This window comes from Gorilla gorilla, chromosome 13 (genome assembly GCF_029281585.2).
Source record: "Gorilla gorilla gorilla isolate KB3781 chromosome 13, NHGRI_mGorGor1-v2.1_pri, whole genome shotgun sequence".
Taxonomy (NCBI): domain Eukaryota; kingdom Metazoa; phylum Chordata; class Mammalia; order Primates; family Hominidae; genus Gorilla; species Gorilla gorilla.
Window position 1 is genome coordinate 82,305,841 of NC_073237.2, and position 21,170 is coordinate 82,327,010.

Consider the following 21,170-nt stretch of genomic DNA (forward strand, 5'->3'; position numbering starts at 1 on the left):
GGCCCCGCCCCCGAGCAGCGCCGGCGGCGCGAAGGGAGGAGGCGGCGCCGCGAGCGCGGAGAGGCGAGGCAGGGGCTGCTGGGGCCGCGCGGACTCCCGGCCCCACGGTGCGCGTGCCCCGGCCGGTGGCCGCCCCTCGGCGGGAGCAGGAACGCCAGCGTGCGCCCCGTTCTCGCCGCTGGGCGTTGCCGCTTCCCCCGGGCCACCCCATCGCCCCTTCCGACGCGGGAGCTGGCGCCTGAGCAGCGACGCGGAGCGGGGAAGCGGCGGTGGGGAAAGGGTACCGGGGGGGAGCCCCCATCCCACGTTCCGCCCCGAGGGAATGTTCCCGAACAGCCAGCCGCACCCAGCGCCACACTCACGTTACCTTCTTTATAAAAGTCGTCGGGTCAAAACTGCCCAGAGAAGGAAGCGAACGAAAAACAGGTTTTTAGGGGGCTTATACTCACAAAATTGTCTTTTTTCTCCCACGAGGCATTCCCTGTTGACCATCATCTCGCCTCGGTTGTCACCGCTCAGGCCTTAGTGTTTGGTCTGTGACCCTTCCACTGCTAGCAACGGAAAAAGTGAAGATTCCCGGACGCCTTCGGGTGTGATCTTATACCCCGGGCAGCTGCATTTGAAACAGCGCCTCAGATGACGCTCAGGCGCACTGATGTTTGAGAAGCCGTATGAGGCCGTACCTCCCGGAGAGAATGCTACAAAACTAGTGACCTACAGGGAAACCATGCTAGAAAATTCTAAAGCAATGGTTCTTAACTCTGGCAGCACCTGCCATCCATTAGAATTATTTGGGGAGCTTTTAGAGCATTTAGGTACCAGGGTCCCACTTCCAGAGTTCAAAGTGAACTTGATATTTTTTGTTTGTTTTGAGCTTCCCAGCTAATCCTAATACAGTATACGGCCAAGATTGAGAACAGTTTTGCTAGAATCATGTCTTTTCATGTCTTCCTAGCTCTGGTGTCTGGGAAAGGAAACTCCTTCCTCTGCGCCTCTCTCAAATCACAATAAAAAAACAAAGAAGTAAATACATGAACACCTAAAGGAATGCTCACAGCTGAAATTGATTTTAACCAGAACAAAGAGTCACCTTGAAAAAGGTGATCAAGATACCCTACTGCTACCTGAGCATGGAGCTTCTTAACTGCAGGAAACGTATCTTTACCAGCTAAAACCTCTTAGCTGAATTAGAAGCTGACCATACATGACCTCTTTAGAGGAATGTTCTACTATATTCCAAAATGATATTTTTGTTATCTGCAACTGTTAAACTGTTGTAGGTTCAGACTAAAGCATTCAGAAACTGAGGCTGTATCAGATGTCAGCCCTGGTTTTGCAGACTTAAGTTGCGTCACTTTGCTCTGATCTTCTAGTGAGCTTAAATAACCATAATCGGGGACAGGTACAGGAAATTCCCTTTCTTGCCCATTTTAGCTCTCTTAGTATAGTTCACATTCTTAGACTGGTGGACTGTAACTTCTATATCATTTGCCTCTAAGGCGGGTCTCCATTAGTCTCTCATTTATCAGCAACTAATTAGCGAGTCACTCAGTGATTCTTAAACACTTTATGGAACAGGTCCATATGTCTAGGTGTTAAGGCAGCTGGCTGAATGAGCTATATTTTAATCGAAGATGAATTAGTCCTTTTCGTTAGATTCTTTATGACAAAAGTTGAAAATTTTAAGATGCAGTTTTATATATATATCTATATACATAATTTACATTCCTTATAAATAAGCTAATCAGTTGCTGGCCCTGAAAATTCAATTGGATGGGTTTTGATTAAACAATGTGCAAGGGGCTACAGTGGTTGGTTGAAGGAAGCATCCGTCTTTTGCCTGTTAAGCATCCTTTCCTTAATGTCTTAGTCCATTTTGTGTTGCTATAACACAATTCCACAGACTCGGTAATTTATAAAGAAAAGAAATTTATTTCTCATAGTTCTGAAGGCTAGGAAGTCTAATATCAAGGTGCTGGCATCTTGCAAGGGCCTTCTTGCTGCATCAGCCTATGGTGGAAGGCAGAAGGGCAAGAGGGTGTATGTGAAATTGAACTTGCAGCCTCATACCCTCTATAATTGGCATTAATTTATTTATAAGAGTGGAGCCTTTATGACCTAAACACCTCCCTTTGGGCCCCACCTCCCAACACTGTTGCACTGGAGATTCAGTTTTCAACACTGCTTTGTGGAGCACACATTCAAACCATAGCATTCTGCTTCTATGCCCCCCCACCCCCAGTTCATATCCTTCTCACATACAAAATACATTTATTCCATCCCAATAGCCCTAAAGGCTTTAATATTTATTTATTTATTTATTTATTTTGAGACAGGGTTTCACTCTGTCCCCCCGGCAGGAGTGCAGTGGTGTGATCATGGCTCACTACAGCCTCAACCTCCTGGGCTCAGGTGATTCTCCCACCTCAGCCTCCTGAGTAACTGGGATTACAGGTGCATGCCATCATGCTCAGCTAATTTTTTTGGTATTTTCTGTAGAGATGAGGTTTTGACATGTGGCCCAGGCTGGTCTCAAACTCCTGGGCTCAAGCAATCCACCTGCCTCAGCCTTCGAGAGTGGTGGGACTACAGTCATGAGCCACTGCACCTGGCAGCCCTAAGGTCTTCACTCTAGCACCAACTAGAAAGTCCAGAGTCTCATCTAAATCAGATATGAGCAAGATTCAAGGCACAATTCATCCTAAGACAAATTCCTCCAGCAATGAGCCTGTGAAATTAAAACAAATTATTTACTTCCAAAATACAATGGTGGCACAGGCACAGTATAGGTATTCACATTCCCGAAGGGAGAAATATGTAAGATAAAGGGATAACTGGTCCCAAGTAAGTCCAAAACCCAACAGGGAAAAAATAACATTAAATCCCAAAGCCTCAGAATAGTCTTTCTTGACTATATCTCACCTTCTAAGCATACTAGGGTGGGAGTTGGGCCCCCAAGGTCTTGGGCTGCCCCATCTGTATAACTTGGCTGGGCGTAGTCATGTCACAGACCTCATGGTTTGTAGTCTCATGTCTGAAGCTCTTCCAAGCTGTGTTGCACACTGGTAGCTCTACAGTTCTGGGGGCTCTGGGACAGCCCCAACCCCACAGTTCCATTGGTCATTGTCCTAGTGGTGGTTCCCTGCTATGGCTTTGCTTCCATGGCTCCACTAGGCATTTCCCTGGTGGGGAATCTCTGCGGCAGTTCTGCCCCTATGGCAAGTTTCTGCCTGTATCCCCAGGCTGTCCAGTACATTCTTTGGAATCTAGGTGGAGGCTGCCATAGCCCCACAGCTCATGAACTCTGTGTACCTTCAGAATTAACACCACATGGATGCCGCCAAGGCCCACCACTTACACCCTCTAGAACAGTAGCCTAAGCCACAGCTGGGCCCACTTGAGCCACACAGCTGCAACAGCTGTGGAGTGCTGTGCTGGAAAGTGGGGAGCAGATAATTGAGGCAGTGCCAGGTAGCAAATGCTGAGGTCCTGTGGCCACGTCTCTGGAAACCTTGCCTTCAAGGTCCTGCTCTGGGCCTGTGATGGAAGGGGCAACCTAAAAAATCTCTGAAATGCCATTGGGGTCTTTCTTGTCTTGATGAATAGCACCTGACTCCTTTCTATCCATGGTAATCTCTTTAGCAAGGGGTCCACTGGACTATATCCCTACAAGGACTTACATCTTTATGAGGCTCTCCCAAACATGCCTTTGCACTCTTGGCCAGGCTGAAAATTTTCAAAATTTTTTTCTGCTTCCTTTTTAGTTATAAATTTCATCTTTTAATCATTTATTTCTTCTCTAATTTTACTGTAAGCAGCCAAAACAATCCATGCAACACCTTGAATGCTTTACTGCTTAGACATTTCTTCTGCTAGATATCCTAGTTCATTGCTCTTAAATGCTGCCTTCTTTTCTCTAGCTTACCTTATTGTAAGAATACAGTTTATAATACATATAACATGCAAAATATGTGTTAACTGTTTATGTTATCAGTAAGGCTACCAGTCAACAGTAGGCTATCAGTAGTTAAGTTTTGGGGGAATCAAAGTTAAATGCAGATTTCCAACTGTGCAGAGATGGGGGTGTCTCTAACCCTTAGATTGTTCAAGGGTAAACTGCATGAAATAAATTGAATTGAACAGACTAAAAAGTATTTGCTGTAAATATCTTGCTGTGTTTGCTTTCAGTATCTATTATTTCCTTTCTCAGGTACCAACATCATCATTTTTTGGAGAACTATTTCTCCCTGACTTTTCAATCCTAAATATCTGTCGTAAGCTGAACAGTTGCCCCCTGCCAAAGATATATCCATGCTCTAATCCCCAGAACCTTTAAATATTATCGTATATGGCAAAGTATGTAATTAGGTTAAGGATCATGAGAGAGGGCTCTTATCCTGGATTATCTGGGTAGGCAATGAATAAACCGTAAGTGTCCTTATAATGGAAAGGAAATGGGAGTTTTGAGACAGAAAATAGAAGGCAAATGTGACTACAGAGGGCAGAGACTGGAGTATGGAGCCACAAGCCAAGGATGTCTTCGGCCACAGGAAGCTGGAACGGTTTCCCTGCTATAGCCTTTGGAAGAACACCTCCAGAACTATGAGGGAATAAAATTTCAATTGTTTTACGCCATCCAGGTTGGGTAATTCGTTATAACAGCCATAAGAAATTGTTACAATGTCCAATTCTATAGGCTATAGTAATTGGTTCAGGGAGAGGCACATGACCCAATTAGTCCAGTAAGACTCCATTATAGGACAAATCCCTGGAACTACTGAGACAGAAAAGTTCTCTTTTCCCATGAAGGCAGCCCATATTTGGAGAATATAGGCCTCAAGCTGTTTATGGCCATCACGTAGAGACCTGGGCCTTATATGTGGAGAAAGATAGAGACAAATACCTAGTGTTGATTATGTCATTTGAACTTCTGGATCAAGCCATATCTGAAGCTAGGTCTATCCCTGGACTTAGCAGTTTTATCAGCCAATTAACTTCTCATTTTACTTAGGCCAGTATGAAATGGGTTTCTGTCACAAGCAGGCAAAATAATCCTAACTAATAGAGTCTTAGAATCCTTTTGTTACCTGGTAGGTTTGCCAGTTAAATATGAACTTCAGATTAACAACAAATAATTGTTTTAGTACAAGTATTTCCCAAATGTACCATGGGACAGATACTAAAAAAATTATGTGTTTTTCTGAAATTCAGATTTAACCGGGTATCCTGTTTGGTTTTTGCCATTGTTTTGTTTTTGCTCTCTGGAAATCCTGTGTTGGAAGAAGGTTTTTTACTGATTATTCCAAACCTTTGACAGGTCAGGTTGTTGTAGTACAAAGGAAATTAGAAATTCCTGGACGTTGATCCATCCTCATTCTAGAGTAGATGGCTCTTGTAATTTTAAGCATTCAAGTAACTGCCTTCAGTCTTCTGTATTGATTGGGGTTGTAAAACAGTGTGATTGTACCTCCATGGTGTCATGAACCTGGATGTGATTTGGAATTGAGAAGGACATATTAGTTTGTAAAAGCTTCCCATCGCTTAGTAAAGAGGTGCCGTAGTGTATTGTGAGACCTGTAACATCTTTTGACTGATGCTCTTACAGAGCTGCCTTCACCATTTGCTCTTCTTGGTGTGGGGTACACGTTAGAGACAGGTCCAAATGCCAAGGACTGCAGAGGAACCAGCCAGAGGGGCAGGGCGGAGCTGTGTGCAATGCCTGTCAGTTTCCTTGAGCAGGTAGGAAGGAAAAGGACCATGCTGGAGGGTATCCTGTTACATGGGGACCAGTTTGAAGATGTGAGGTCTGGTATATATTAGGTTGGTGCAAAAGTAATGGCAAAAGCCATGATTACTTTTTTTAGGTTGATGCAAAAATAATTGGGGCTCTTCCCATTACTTTTGCACCAACCTAATATAAGGTAACACCCTGGTCCAGTGTATATGGGAAAGGTGTGTGCTTTTGCATCAAGATGAAGTTGTACAAAAAATGTTCTTCTACTTTACTAATGTTTGCATGCCTTTTGTTCTCAGAATATTCCCTCAGCTCCTTCAAAAGGCTTCTGAAGTAGGTTAGCTTTTTGACCTTGAGGCTTATAACGGTGGAATGAGAGATTCCATGGTTTATTTTAACTGTGCAGCAATATTAAGAATACTTGTAAACTTACAAACTTAAGAAGTTGCCTGGCTCAATGATTCTTCTACTATAGCTTATTTTTCAATGACTTTTGAGAAAGGAGGATGCTTATTTAAAATAGTTTGGGGCTGGCGTGGTGTGGTAGCTCATGCCTGTAATCCTAACACTTTGGGAGGACAAGGTGGGTGGATTGCTTGAGCTCAGGAGTTCAAGACCAGCCTGGGAAACATGAGAAAAACCCGTCTCTACAAAAAAAAAAAAAAACAAAAAAATCACCAGGTGTGGTGGCACACGCCTGTACTCCCAGCTACTTGGGAGGCTGAGGTGGGAGGATTGCTTGAGCCCAGGAGGAGGTCAAGACTTCAGTGAGCCAAGATTGCATCACTACACTCCAGCCAGGGTGACAAAGTGAGACCCTATCTCAAAAAATTAAAAAAAAAAAGTTTGAAATATCAACATCAATTGTATTTCAGTGGTTTTAGTCCTTTGTTTTGATGCGTATTTGTTTTTCACACAAGCATGTGCTTATGGGCTGTGGAATAGAGCACTTGCACCCAATTCTTCTCATCCTACCTTGATTTGTGTGCCCACAGACCTCTCATGTTATGAAACTTGATGAGTTCTCTGCACCCAGAAAAATTTTCTCATAACCTGAGTTAAGAATCAAGGCACTGGCCAGGCGTTATGGCTCACGCCTGTAATCCCAACACTTTGGGAGGCCAAGGCAGGTGGATCACTTGAGGTCAGAAGTTCGAGACCAGCCTGGCCAACATGGTGAAAGCCTGTCTCTACTAAAAATACAAAAAATATTAGCTGGGCATTATGGTGCACGCCTGTAATCCCAGCTACTTGGGAGGCTGAGGCAAGAGAATCACTTGAACCCAGGAAGCGGAGGTTGCGTGAGTTGAGATCACGCCACTGCACTCCAGTCTGGGGCACAGAGTGAGAGTCCGTCTCAAAAAAAAAGAAGGCCGGGCACAGTGGCTCACGCCTGTAATCCAGCACTTTGGGAGGCCAAGGCAAGTGGATCATGAGGTCAGGAGATCGAGACCATCCTGGCTAACGTGGTAAAACCCCGTCTCTACGAAACATACAAAAAATTAGCTGGTGTGGTGGCGGGTGCCTGTAGTCCCAGCTATTTGGGAGGCTGAGGCAGGAGAATGGTGTGAACCCGGGAGGCGGAGCTTGCAGTGAGCCAAGATCGCACCACTGCACTCCAGCCTGGGCGACAGAGTGAGACTTCATCTCAAAAAAAAAAAAAAGAAAAAGAAAAAAAAGTGAACCAAGGCATCCACCAAGGGTGACATGGTGAGGTCACATCTATGTGGGTTTTGAAATGAGTCATGCCCAGTATTAGTCATCAGAAAGAAAGAACATAGAACATCTAAGGTAGGTGGGAGAGAGGGCAAGTCCTGCTTTCTTGGTCTACAGCAGTGGTTGTGTCACTATGTTAGGTGTTAAAAGACAAACACAGAAAGACAAATATCACATGTTCTCACTTAAATGTGGGGGCTAAAAAAAAGTGGATCTTATGAAGGTAGAGAGTAGATTGGTGATTACCCGAGGCTGGGAAGGGTGGAGGGGAGGATGAAGAGAGGTTGACTAATACAGTTCAAATATACGGTTTGATAGAAGAACTAAGAACTAGTAATTGATAGACCAGTAGGGTGACTACAGTTTACAATAGTTTATTGTATATTTCAAATAGCTAGAAGACAATAATTTGAATGTGTTCCTAGCACAAAGAAAAGACAAATATTTAATGTGATATTCTAATCACACTGATTTAATCTTTAGAAATATATGAATGTATTAAATTATCACATGTACCCTGAAAAATGTACATTTATTATGTATCAAAAAAAATTAAAAACAGACCAGTATTGTATAATACACACATACACACTCACACACACATACACAAAGCAGTGGTTTCCAACTGAGGGTGATATTGTGTACCTAGGGAGCATTTGGAAATTTGGGGAGACTTTTTTTTTGAGACAGAGTTTTGCTCTTGTCCCCCAGGCTGGAGTGCAATGGCATAATCTCGGCTCACGGCAACCTCCACCTCACATGTTCAAGCGATTTTCCTGCCTCAGCCTCCTGAGTAGCTGGAATCACAGGCGCCAGCCACCATGCCTGGCTAATTTTTGTATTTTTAGCAGAGATGGGGTTTCACCATGTTGATCAGGCTGGTCTCAAACTTCTGACCTCAGGTGATCCACCTGCCTCGGCCTCCCAAGGTGCTGGGATTACAAGTGTGAGCCACTGTGCCCTGCTGACTTTTGTGTTTTAACAGTGATTTGTGGGCATGAGGGTGAGGGAATGTCTGCTATTGACCTTTTTTCTTTTTTTATTCTTTTTATGAGACAGAGTCTTGCTCCATCGCCCAGGCTGGAGTGCAGTGGTGTGATCTCAGCTCACTACAACCTCCACCCCCCAGGTTCAAGCAATTCTCCTGCTTCAGCCTCCCAGGTAGCTGGGACTACGGGTGCACACCACCATGCCTGGCTAATTTTTTAAAAAGTATTTTCATATTTATTTTTATTTATTATAGTTTTTTTTTGAGACAGAGTCTCACTCTGTCACCCAGGCTGGAGTGCAATGGTGCGATCTCGGCTCAGTGCAACCTCCACCTCCCAGGTTCAAGTGATTCTCCTGCCTCAGCCTCCCTAGTAGCTGGGGATTACACGCCTGTGCCACCACATGTGGCTAATTTTTGTGTTTTTAGGAGAGACGGGGTTGGTTTCACAGTGTTGGCCAGGCTGGTCTTGAACTCCTGACCTCAGGTGATGCACCCACCTTGGCCTCCCAAAGTGCTGGGATTACAGGCATGAGCCACCGCGCCCAGCCTGCCATTGATTTAGTTCAGTGTCCTGCACAACAACAACAACAAAAATGCTTCTGTCTCTCCATATGAGTAGCACACCTATTGAGAAACACCAGATACAAGAGAGAATCTAACGTTTTAGTGAGTAGTAAAAGGATATTCAACTGGATCTGGGGAAGATCTCTTTTCTTTTTAGGGTTCTGCTCTTTAGGACATAAAGCCAAGACAAAGAGCTTTGGTTTGTATACCATGTTAGGATTAGGCTCAGCTGTCTCATCACCACAAGAAGCCAAAAATGATAGTGACTTAAGCCCGCAAAGTTTTATCTTCTCACAGAGTAAGTCTTTAGTGGGCAGTCTTGGGATGAAAGGGCAGGTCTGAAAGTCCACAGGGACTCAGGTTCCACTGCTCCATGGCTCCAGATACGGCCCTCATCCTTGTAATCCAAGATGGCTGGTGAGGCCGAAGCTGTCACTTCTATATTCCATTCAGCAGAAAGGAAAAAGAGCTTCTTCCCTTCCTTTAAGGCCACCTCTCAGAAGTTGCATATGACATTTCTGATTACTTTCCTTCTCCAGAACTTAGTCACATGTCCACATTTAGCTGCAAGGCATCTGGGAAATACAGTCTCATATTGTGGGAAGCAATGTGCCCAGATAAAGACTTTTCCTAAATAAGAAAGGAAGAAGAGATGTTTTGTGACAGCTACCATTCTCTGCCATTCTTAGTGAGGCAGGTTAATGGCAAGTGAAGCCCTAGTATCTTTTTTCTTTTTGAGATGGAGTTCAGCTCTTGTTGCCCAGGCTGGTGTGCAATGGTGCAATCTCGGCTCAGTGCAACCTTTGCCTCCCAGGTTCAAGTGATTCTCCTGCCTCAGCCTCGCAAGTAACTGGGATTACAGGTGCCCACCACCATGCCCGGTTAATTTTTTTTTGTATTTTTAGTAGAGATGGGGTTTTACCATGTTGGCCAGGCTGGTCTCGAACTCCTGACCTCATGTGATCCACCCACCCCAGCCTTCCAAGGTGCCCGAATTACAGGCGTGAGCCACCACACCTGGCCCCTAGTATCTTAGTAAAGCTGGAGTTTCAATGGTCCAGACTTCACTAAGGAGGGCAAGGGGAAAGTTGTGACTTGCTTTGGCCCCAAAACTCTTGGACACTCCTTCCATTGAGACTGGAGTCTGTGTCTCTTCCCCATGAATCTGGGTGGGGGCTTATGACTACTCCAATAGATGGACTACGGCAGATCTGAGGCCGAGGCTGGGTCACGAATCTGGGTGAGGGCTTAGGACTACTCTAACAGATGAACTACAACAGATCTGAGGCCGAGGCTGGGTCATAAAAGGTAGCACAGCCGCCTCCTGGCTATCTCTTGGGAGGTTCCTGTTGCTGTGAGGAGACACCATGCTGTAAGGGAGCACAGGCCACATGCAGAGGCCACGTGTAGTCGTCTGTCCACGAACCTCAACTGTGGTCTCAGCCAATAGCTAGCATCACCGGCCAGACACGGAGACCTGTCAGCTCTGGAGTCACCACCCCCTGCCACTGAGTTTTCCATCTGACTGCAACTGCAGGAGATACCCTGAGCCAGAAGGGCCTGCTGCACTAGTCAGCACTCAGAACCAGAGGGAGGATAAGAAAATGACTGTTGTCTGAAGCCACTGGATATTGTGATGGTTTGTTATGCAGCAATGGATAACCAGAGCAGCCAGCAGGGCATTGATACTTTGGTAATTAGTTTTCGAGCACATTCCTGAGGGCAGTGAGTGGAAATCAGTCAGAAGGAGAGACATCAGGGACACAGTGAATCAGGGGCCAAGGGGGAGGATGGAGATTGTGGGGGGGAGGAGGAGGTTGCATGGAAAGAGATGAAAGAGATGGAGCTATTTTCTTTGCCAAGGGCGTCTTCCACTACCCACCTTGTTTTTCACATCGAATTTCTAAAAGAAACCACACTATGAGAACAAAAAAAATGGGGGGAATCAGGGAGCCAAAGCAAAGCGGGAAAAAAAAGTTGTGTTAGGCCAGACGCAGTGGCTCACGCCTGTAATCCCAGCATTTTGGGAGGCTGAGGCAGGCAGATCACCTGAGGTCAGGAGTTCGAGACCAGCCTGACCAACATGGAGAAACCCTGTCTCTACTAAAAATACGCACCAAGCATATGGTGGTGCATGCCTGTAATCTCAGCTAGTTGGGAGGCTGAGACAGAATCGCTTGAACCCAGGAGGCAGAGGTTGCAGTGAGCCGAGACCGTGCCATTGCACTCCAGCGTGGGCTACAAGAGTGAAACTTCATGTCAAAAAAAAAAGTTGTGTTCGATGTGTCAAGGGTTTATGACTGGAAATAGAGAAAGGCAAGCATCCAAAAGTCTAAATTATATGCACTCCCATCTTCCGTTTTCATTCTAGGCAAAATCATAAAGGAGGAAACTCTGGTCTTTACATTAGGGCGCCTCTACTTCTGGTTTTCCCCCTGTCTACCACCTCAGCCTTCTGGAGACTCAGTTTCTGCCTTTGGAGGCATAGACACCACCATCACCAACCACCACCGCCACCACCACCACGGGTTTGTTAGCTAATGATTATGCAGCATTGATCTGTAAGCCTGAAGATGCAAACCCCTGACTTCAGTTATTTAGACACCCAGACCCTGGGTGTTTACAGTGGTGCAGGATGAGAGACAGTGACTTGCATGTGTACAGAGAATGCTGCTGCTTTCTTTTATAGAATAGAGCCCATCTTCCTCTTGAGTTTCCATGGAGAAATGGTGTGGAGTTGGGAAGAGAACCATAAAGTAGCCAGTTAATGCTGACTTCAGTCTCTTTTGGACAAATGCTCAGTTTGTCTGATTTCTTCCTTGTTTCTCTGCTCTTTCTAGGAGAGTCTAGTGGAGACTAAAGTGATACCGTATTGGAGGGAAGAATTTAACCTTGGATTCACCAGGCTGCCAGAAGGATTCATTCCTTCCTAACATGTTGCTTCCTTCCACTAAAGTGTCTTCGACTTCAGTCTTGAAAAGAGTTTTACCCTCCCATGTCACAGAATCCTGATGTTGCCACCCTAGGTATCACCTCACCCAACACTTTCTTTAAAAATTTTTTTATTATTATCTAATATGCTTTTTCATTGCCAGCCAGCATATTTATTATTTTTTTTTTTTATTTATTTTTTGCCCCTGGCCTACCTTCCCAACCATGCAATGTAACAATCTAAACCAGATGATCTCAAGCTTTTAGTCTCAGGAACAACATTTTAAAATAAACACACTTAAAAATTATTGATGAGCCCAAAGAGTTTTTGATCATGTGAATCTATCAATATTTTAGGAATTAAAACTGAGGCCGGGTGCGGTGGCTCATGCCTGTAGTCCTAGCACTTTGGGAGGCTGAGGTGGGCGGATCACCTGAAGTTAAGAGTTCGAGACCAGCCTGGCCAACATGTTGAAACCCCATCTCTACTAAAAATACAAAAAGTAACTGGGTGTGGTGGTGCACACCTGTAATCCCAGCTGCTCAGGAGGCTGGGGCAGGAGAATCGCTTGAACCTAGGAGGAAGAGATTGCAGTGAGCCAAGATTGCACCACTGCACTCCAGCCTGAGCAAGAGAGAGAGACACCGTCTCAAAAACAAAACAAAACAAAACAAAAACAAAAAAAAACTGAGAAAAATTTAAAATATTAATTTATTTAAAAGAGATACATCCATTACATGTTAACATAAATAATGTAATGCAACCCACAATGTGTGCAGGGATCATCTAGCCCTCTTTGCATTACCCTGCCAGAAATGGGGCTCAGAGAACGAGCACAAATGCTGATATTCTGGATACTGCTGTTGCTGTAGCAAACAGTCTTTTACGTCTGACCCAGGAGTCTCATGTCTTCTATCAGCATCCCTGAAACTGTCTCATGCTAATTTGTTACCCTTCCTGGTAGGGTAAAATCTCAGACGCTTCACAGTTCTTGATATAACACCTAACTGAAATTTAGCATTTCCTTCCATTTTAACGTAGGCAGCTGACCTTTTCCACAGTACTCATAACTTTGCAACCAATAGAAAACACAGGTATTTTCATAGCACTTTAGATTTGTGGCACATGTTTCAAAATAACACTTACGCACGTCAACAATTTGAAATAAAAAACTTGATCTTATTAGTAATGTGTTAATAAAGAAGCACATATATTATGATATCACACATTTGTTTTTTAATATATTGGCAATTTGTCTTTTAAAATGACTGGTTTCCTTTTTATTTTTATGCATTTAAAATGAAGGGGCCTATAGACTCCACCAGCCTGCAAAAAGTAGCTTCAAATAAGCCCCTGATCTAGGCAGTCTGTGTGCATTGCATAAGGGTATGGATAGCACAGGGGAAAAACAGAAAGAAAAACAGGTTCAATTATTGGTCTTTGAATTTTAAAAGCCCCAGTGCCAGAGGCGTGAGGGGGAAATGGAGGGATGCATACAGTTAGAAAAAGATTTGGAAGAAATAGGAACACTTTTACACTGTTGGTGGGACTGTAAACTAGTTCAACCATTGTGGAAGACAGTGTGGCGATTCCTCAAGGATCTAGAACTAGAAATACCATTTGACCCAGCAATCCCATTACTGGGTATATACCCAAAGGATTATAAATCATGCTGCTATAAAGACACATGCACATGTATGTTTATTGCGGCACTATTCACAATAGCAAAGACTTGGAACCAACCCAAATGTCCCTCAATGATAGACTGGATTAAGAAAATGTGGCGCATATACACGATGGAATACTATGCAGCCATAAAAAAGGATGAGTTCATGTCCTTTGTAGGGATATGGATGAAGCTAGAAACCGTCATTCTCAGCAAACTATCGCAAGGACACAAAACCAAACACTGCATGTTCTCACTCATAGGTGGGAATTGAACAATGAGAACACATGGACACAGGAAGGGGAACACACCAGGGCCTGTTGTGGGGTGGGGGGAGGGGGGAGGGATAGCATTAGGAGATATACCTAATGTAAATGACGAGTTAACGGGTGCAGCACACCAACATGGCACATGTATACATATGTAACAAACCTGCACCTTGTGCACATGTACCCTAAAACTGAAAGTATATTAAAAAAAAAGATTTGGAAGAAATTCCTTGAAAGAATTCTAATCAAGACCAGCCAGCGGGAAAATTGAGACCACTCCCACCCCCCTACAAAACATTAGCTGGGCTTGGTGGCACACAGCTGTAGTCTCAGCTGCTCCAGAGACTGGGGTGGGAGGATCTCTTGAGCCCGGCGTTGGAGGCTGCAGTGACTCTAGAAATGATTCCCTGGGTTAGGGAGAGGACTGGACACAGGTCTTGTCAAGGCCTCCTCAGGGCCTGCAGCCCACCTGGTCACCATCTGAGTGGCCCCTGTGCTCGCCAAAACCACGGAACCTCTGTTTTCCCTCTCAGTATGGGTCACTTCCCACTGCAGCCAAAAGGCCCCGTGCACTGCGAAGGAGGATCGTGCCAGTATCAGCCACCAAATTGTGTTTGGTCTCAAACAGCTCACTTCTCCCCGCTTTCCACAACCCCGGATGTGAGTGTCCTGAGGTGCAGGGTGGCTCTAAACCCTTAGAGGGGTGATGATTGCCGAATAGAGGGTCCTCCCGACCTGTATACTGAGTCACTGCTATTTTGGTTGGGATTAGATAGAACCATCTCTAGATTTTCCTTGCAATGAAAGAAAAACTCACTTCTGTCACACATAGGAGAGGAAAGTGATCTGGAGGCATGCAGTAATTTGATCAAGGGATACCATTCTCTATTTTTAATATCTATGAGCTCAGAAAGGGTTGCTCCTTTAGTGGCCTGAGGAAGCTGCCATCTGAGTCGTGGTGTGTGGGGGCTGCGCTGCCAGCCCCTCCGTGCTGCAGATTTCAGCGGCGTGCTCTCGTTGCTATGGTAATGAGCCGGGGAAGATTTTCAGGCTACCCAGGAAGAGCAGCCTTCTTACAAGAAAGGATCCATCAGGGCTGCAGTTTGAAATTTGGAAACAGTCGGAGAAGAGGGACATGGAGTTTGAATTAAGGATGGAAAGAACACAAGAGTGGAGCCAGCCTAACCCGTGGAGGAGCTGGGGGGAGCAGAGGGGACAGTTTTGGGAGGCTGGGCCTGGTGGATCCTACCCTCACTGCCTTCCTGAAGAATGTCTGATGTTGCATCATTAATGTTTTATCTCTTTGAGTGTTTATGTAGTCCTCTCCCTAATATAGATATGTGTATTTGTAAGCAAACCTCTAGAGATAGAAAAAATATCAAGGTACTAATACTTTTTTTTTTGGAGATGGAGTCTTGCTCTGTCACCTAGGGTGAAGTGCAGTGGTGCGATCTTAGCTTACTGCAACCTCCGCCTCCTGGGTTTGAGTGATTCTCCTGCCTCAGCCTCCCAAGTAGCTAGGATCACAGGTGCATGCCACCAAGCCCGGCTAATTTTTGTGTTTTTAGTAGAGACGGGGTTCACCATGTTGGCCAGGCTGGTCTTAAACTGCTGGCCTCAACAGATCCACCTGCCTCGGCCTCCCAAAGTGCTGGGATTACAGGCGTGAGCCACAAGGTACCAATACTTATGATAATTTAAAAAAAAATTAAAGACCCTTTTTTTCCTCCATCAAAGTAGAGCATTGTTCACATATGTACAGCACAGCTGGCAAGGGGCCAAGGGAATTATGTGGGGTAAAGAAGGAAGAGGAGGGAGGGATGAGGGGAGGTAGGAAGGGGCTGATGAAGATGGACTGCTGCCAGGCAGAGTCCCAAGACCGTCTCTGTCCCTTTGAGGCTGTTCTCAGATGAGAAAACTCAAAAGGCAAGACCTTCAGTGATTGAGACCTCCTGAAGGACAGCTCCCAAAATGAGCATTTCCAAGGCCCCACGTTAACATGATTCACTTCTCCTGCAGGTTAGGAACAGCCTGTTTTCTTTCAAGCCTGTCCTCATGCTTGAAGACATCAACACAGCTCAAATTAGGTATCTCTCCTGAAGATTCTTATCCACCAAGACCTCAAATTATGAAATCGGGCCCTAGTTAAATGAGGCGGCTGTAATTCTAAGAGGCCATTGTAGCCGCGAAACAGCAAAAGAACTAACAGAACTCACTCCATTTTTGTTTAAGGGGCCTTTACCCATTCTTGCATGTAGGCTAGGATAATTTTAGAGCACTGAGATAATATGTAAAAATAGCAATTGCAGGGTGGGTGCGGTGGCTCACGCCTGCAATCCTAGCAATTTGGGAAGCTGAGGCAGGTGGATTACCTGAGCTCAGGAGTTCAAGATCAGCCTGGGCAACACAGTAAAACCCCGTCTCTACTAAAATACAAAAAATTAGGCCGGGCGCGGTGGCTCACACCTGTAATCCCAGCACTTCGGGAGGCCGAGGCGGGTGGATCACTAGGTCAGGAGATTGAGACCATCCTGGCTAACATGGTGAAACCACATCTCTACTGAAAATACAAAAAATTAGCCGGGCGTGGTGGCACGCACCTGTAGTCCCAGCTACTTGGCAGGCTGAGGCAGGAGAATGGCGTGAGCCCTGGAGGTGGAGCTTGCAGTGAGCCAAGACTGCTCCACTGCACTCCAGCCTGGGCGACAGAGCAAGACTCCGTCTCAAAAAAAAAAAAAAAAATTAGCTGGACATGGCAGCGTGCACCTGTAATCACAGCTACTCGAGAGGCTGAGGCAGGAGAATTGCTTGAACCCCCAGGAGGCAGAGGTTACAGTGAGATGAGATAGTACCACTGCACTCCAGCCTGGGCAACAGAGCAACACTCCGTGTCAGAAAAGAAAGAGAGAAAGAGAGAAAGAGACAGAGAGGGAGAGAGGGAGAGAGGGAGAGAGGGAGGGAGGGAGGGAAGGAAAATAGATAAATGTATTTGTAGAAATCATTTAGAAAAATGGGAGTTTGAAGCCTATTCCACAGGTTCCTTGTTTATCCCAAGAGTTTGGTTTTAACCAGCCTTACCATTTTTACAATTTGCATTATTATCATTTAGAGATAAGTAATCATTGAAATGTTGTTTTCCAACTAGTTAAGGAAATCTTGTAATTCTTTATCTGGATTAGCTATAGTGATAACCAATGAAGCCAAAAACTAAAAGGTAAGAAAGAAACAGACAAGGAAGAAAGGAAAAATAAGGTCAAAATCAAGGTTCATATCCCCATAATCCCTTTCTTAATCATCAATGACAAAATAAGTTAAAAAATTAGACAAGGAAGTCTATCAATGGCAGCAGCGGCGTCTTTTCTGTCCCTCTCTAGTTCTCAGCCCAGTGCCTGTGTAGTTTGCTGTCACATCCTGGAAGGGTTGGATAAATGATGAAAGCATAGCCATGTCTACATCCAGGGGCACTGCACGTAATAAGAAACTAAAGGCTCAAACTGAAGGAATGAAGATCTAACTTGGAATTTGGGGGGCATCCTGGGGGAAGAAGTGTGGAGGTAAGAGCCTCGTGATGAGTAGAAACCTACAGACTAGGTGGTTCCATCCAGATTAAGAGGAGACCATAGGCCTCCTGCGTAGACCCCTCTGAGTGGGCTTCCTGTTTTACAATGTACCCAAGATTTTCTTTATATTCAGGTATAGTGAGACCAACAGTTCAGGGGTTCAACTGCTATTGAAAGACAGTTTGTGACTCTTGGTTCTTGCAGAAGGCGGCAGGCCAGGCACTGCAGGGCCTCATGGGAAACAACAGGATTGGTCAGGAGACAGAGGGAGCAAGGGGAAAACCTGGGCAATAGTCTTTAGCGTGGTTTCCACAGAAAAGTAAATGCAAGGCACGGTAAGCAGATTTAGGATTGTCTAGTTTGAGTACAGTGAGCTCTGGGTCCCAAGGGTTGTCCCTGGTTGCCTGGCACCTGGCTCTGGGGTGATTAGGGTAGGTGGATAGTGACCTAGAGTGTGAGAGCCAGATAGAGAAGGTTGTGGGGGTGTCGGTGGGTAACTGGCTTTGGATTGGTTGGTTTGCACACGAAAGGCACACTTTCATATGCAATACACACTTTCATATGCAATACACACTTTCAATATGCAGTACACACTTTCATACGCAGTGGCTCATGACTATTTCCAGCACTTTGGGAGGCCGAGGCGGGCGGATCACGAGGTCAGGATATCGAGACCATCCTGGCTAACACGATGAAACCCTGTATCTACTAAAAATACAAAAAATTAGCTGGGTGTGGTAGCATGCACCTGTAGTCCCAGCTACTCGGGCAGCTGAGGCAGGAGAATCGCTTGAATCCAGAAGGCTGAGGTTGCAGTAAGCCGAGATCGCGCCACTGCACTCCAGCCTGGGTGACAGAGCAAGACTCTGTCTCAAAAAAAAAAAAAAAAAGACGAAGAAGGGCACACTCAGATCAAAAGGGAGTCATGTGCTATCTCTAGCAATCCAATCCTGAGAGGGTTGGACTCTACCTAGTCAGTAGTCTGGCCCCCAAATGCCAGAGCATCACAAGTACAGAAAATAAGGCTGGACACAGTGGCTTGTGCCTATAATCCCAGCATTTTGGGAGGCCAAGGCAGGAGGAATGCTTGAACCCAGGAGTTGGAGACCAGCCTGGGCAACATGGCAAAACCTCATCTCTACAAAAAATACAAAAATGTGCCTGTAGGCCAGCTACTCAGGAGGCTGAGGTGGGAGGGTCGCTTGAGCCCAGGGAAGTTGAGGCTGCAGTGAACCATGTCACTGGACTCCAGCCTGGGCGACAGAGTGAGACCTTGTCTCAAAAGCAAAAAACAAAGAAAAAAAAAGAATACAGAGAATGAGAAGAAATGGTTAATAAACACACCAGCAGTCACTGTGTGCTCTGTGTTGTCCTGTGTGCCTCCTCAGCACATGCTGTTGAAATCTCCCAGCTCATTTCCTTCGACAATTTCAATAGTGCCTGTACCTGTTGTAGATTTTGTGCTAAAATTAGGTTTGTAGTCATCCAATTTGAGAATAACATGTCTTCAGTGGGAAATTTGAAACAATGCTCTGGAAACCAAAAAATTCTACTTATCGAAATTTAAGTCATATAATGTGAAGTCTAGCCTGGGAACTAAAGCTTGCTTTGTGACTTATTCTTTTTGTTTACAAAACACAACCAAGAACAGTTTTCATTTTCAATGCAATGTTGCATTTTTAAAAATGACAGATCATGTTCTTAGAATTAAAAGGTCACTTAATCATGCTTCATCTTTTTTTTTTTTCTTTGAGACAGAGTCGCTGTGTCGCCCAGGCTGGAGTGCAGTGGTGCGATCTCAGTTCACTGTAACCTCTGCCTCCCGGGTTCAAGCGATTCTCCTACCTCAGCCTCCTGAGTAGCTGGGATTATAGGTGCACACCACCATGCCTGGCTAATTTTTTGTATTTTTAGTAGAGACGGCATTTCGCCATGTTGACCAGGCTGGTCTCGAACTCCTGACCTCAGGTGATCTGCTGACCTCATCCTCCCAAAGTGCTGGGATTACAGGCGTGACCATCGTGCCCAGCCCATGCTTTATCTTTTAATAAATCGTTTATTAATAGGTACTTCCATTAGTTTACTAGAGCTGCCATAACAAAGTACTACAGACTGGGTGACTTAAACAACAGAAATTTATTTTCCCAGAGTTCTGGAGGCTGGAAGTCTACGATCAAGGTGTAAGCAGGGTTGGTTTATCCTGAGGCCTCTCCTTGGCTTGGAGATGGCTGTCTTCTCCCTGTGTGTCCACATGCTTTCCCTCTGTGCATGTCTGTGTCCAGATTTCCCCGGCTTATATCATATTTGGTAAGCGCCCGCTCATATGACCTCATTTTACCATAACCACCTCTTTAAAATCCCCACCTCCAAATACAGTCACATTCTGAGGTATAGGGGGTAAGGACTTCAACATACAAATTTTGAAGAGACACAAGTCGGTCCATAGTATAATATTTACATAAAATATAGGATGTTGGGCTGGGTGCGGTGGCTCACGCCTGTACTCTAACACTTTTGGAGGCCAAGGCAAGTGGATTACCTGAGGTCTGGAGTTTGAGACCAGCCTGGTCAACATGGTGAAACCCCATCTCTACCAAAAGTACAAAAAATTAGCCAGGCGTGGTAGAGGACACCTGTAATCCTAGCTACTCAGGAGCCACTCCAGCCTGGGCAACAAGATTGAAACTCTGTCTCAATAATAATAATAATAATAATAATAATAATAATAATAATAATATAGGGTGTTTGTTACTTGCAAGCACCTTTCTAAAAGTGGTTATGACAGCACAGAATTAAATAGACATAATTTCTTCACTACATGGAGTTACTACCTCTGTTCCTATTTAAAAAAAAAAGCAAAGTTTCCAAACCAACACAGACTTTGAGACTTTGAAGTCTAATAAATACGAATACAATAACCTATGACAATAGCCAACGATTTCTAGTGATTACCACGCATTATACATTGTGCTAAATTCTTATTTAATCCCTGTCATAACAACTCTATGATATAGATACAATTATTATTCTTGTTCTATGAATGAGTAAAGGCTTGGAAGTTAAGTGACTTGCTCCAAATCATAAGAAGGGTAGACGTGGTGTTGAAAACCAGGTGTCAGGCTCCAGAACCCAGACTACTGACTGTTATGCTACACTGGACATTGTTCATATTCTGATGGGGCTAGAAATTTATGGACACCAGCAGGAGCCTTTTGTGTTGAAGCCTCCTGGTGGCTAGAAAACAGGGATTCAGGTCAGACTATGCTTTTTAATGCAAGGCGGAGTCACCATTCAGTAGCTTGGCATTGACACAGTGCCCCACAGGGTTAAAGAAACTGGTAACCTACAGAAAGCTTGAGCTTGTCTTGCAGGAGGGCAGATAAAGAAACAGTTTGCTATAATCCCATCTGCTTACAAAGCTGGCTGAAGCAGTCTGGAACCAATATGGCTGACTGGAGTCTGCAGAGCATAGACTTGGAGGCCAGATGAGTGACCTTTTTTTTTTTTGAGGCAGGGTCTCACTGTGTCACCCAGGCTGGAGTGCAGTGGCGTGATCTCAGCTCACTGCAACCTCTGCCTCCCAAGTTCGAGCGATTCTTTTGCCTCAGCCTCCTACGTAGCTGGGATTACAGGCATGTGCCACCATGCCTGCCTAATTTTTGTACTTTTTTTTAGTAGAGATGGGGTTTCACTATGTTGGCCAGGTTGGCCTCAAACTCCTGACCTCAAGTGATCCTC